We start from the raw sequence: 1,227 nt of genomic DNA on the forward strand, positions 1-1,227 counted from the left end.
CCACAAACAGGAATCACAGAGATACTGCCTTGCAAAGTATTCGGCCCCCTTGAACTTTTCAACCTTTTGACACATTTCAGGCTTCAAACACAAAGATATAAAAGTTTTATTTTTGTTAAGAATCACCAACAGGGACACAATTGTGAGTGAACGAAATCTATTGGATATTTTAAACTTTTTAGCAAATAAAAAACTGAAAAGTGGTGCGTGCAAAATATTTGGCCCCCTTACGTTAATACTTTGTAGAGCCACCTTTTGCTGCGTTTACAGCTGCAAGTCGCTTGGGGTATGTCTATCATTTTGCACATCGAGAGACAAATTCTTGCCCATCTTCCTTGCAAAACAGCTGGAGCTCAGTGAGGTTGGATGGAGAGCGTTTGTGAACAGCAGTTTTCAGTTCTTTCCACAGATTCTCGATTGGATTCAGGTCTGGACTTGACTTGGCCATTCTAACACCTGATACTTTTATTTGGAACCATTCCTTTGTAGATTTTGCTGTATGTTTTGGATCATTGTCTGTTGGAAGATAAATCTCCGTCCCAGTTCAGGTCTTTTGCAGACTCCAACAGGTTTTCATCCAAATGGTCCTGTATTTGCTGCATCCATCTTCCCCTCAATTTGAACCATCTTCCCTGTCCCTGCTGAAGAAAAGCAGGCCCAAACCATGATGCTGCCACCACCATGTTTGACAGTGGGGACGGTGTGCTTAGGTGATGAGCGTGTTGCTTTTACGCCAAACATATCGTTTTGCATTGTGGCCAAAAAGTTTGATTTTGGTTTCATGTGACCAAGCACCTTCTCCACAGTTTGGTGTGTCTCCCAGGTGGCTTGTGGCAAACTTTAGACGAACTTTTTATGGATATCTTTGAGAAATGGCTTTCTTCTTGCCACTCTTCCATGAAGGCCATTTGTCAGTGTACGACTGATTGTTGTCCTATGGACAGACTCTCCCACCTCAGCTGTAGTTCTCTGCAGTTCACCAGAGTGATCATGGGCCCTTGGCTGCATCTCTGATCAGTCTTCTCCTTGTCTGAGCTGAAATTTCCAGGGACGCCAGGTCTTGGTAGATTTGCAGTGGTCGGATACTCCTTCCATTTCAAAATGTTTGTTTGTTTGTTTCTCTTTCATGGCTGTATTAACGTTACAGCTGTAGCGCGTTGGGTTTACGTTTCTACAGGTATATCTGGCAACGCGGCCTGGCTGTCAAACTGGGCCGTTAACAACAAC

At 43.7% G+C, this 1,227-nt stretch overlaps 1 protein-coding gene across 4 annotated transcripts in view; it reads left to right on the top strand.

Annotated features, from left to right (window-relative positions):
* LOC116686434 (prolactin regulatory element-binding protein) overlaps positions 1-1,227 on the top strand; it is a 35,404-nt gene that overhangs the window by 7,165 nt on the left and 27,012 nt on the right. Inside the window, exon 1 of one of the 4 annotated variants that reach the window (XM_032511439.1) lies at positions 202-207. The exons of the other annotated variants lie outside the window; for them this stretch is intronic. The gene's annotated coding sequence lies outside the window, so the exon portion shown is untranslated. Of the gene's footprint in view, positions 1-201; positions 208-1,227 lie in introns of those variants that run through there. 4 annotated transcript variants of the gene reach the window in all.

This window comes from Etheostoma spectabile, unplaced genomic scaffold, assembly GCF_008692095.1.
Source record: "Etheostoma spectabile isolate EspeVRDwgs_2016 unplaced genomic scaffold, UIUC_Espe_1.0 scaffold376, whole genome shotgun sequence".
Classification (NCBI taxonomy): domain Eukaryota; kingdom Metazoa; phylum Chordata; class Actinopteri; order Perciformes; family Percidae; genus Etheostoma; species Etheostoma spectabile.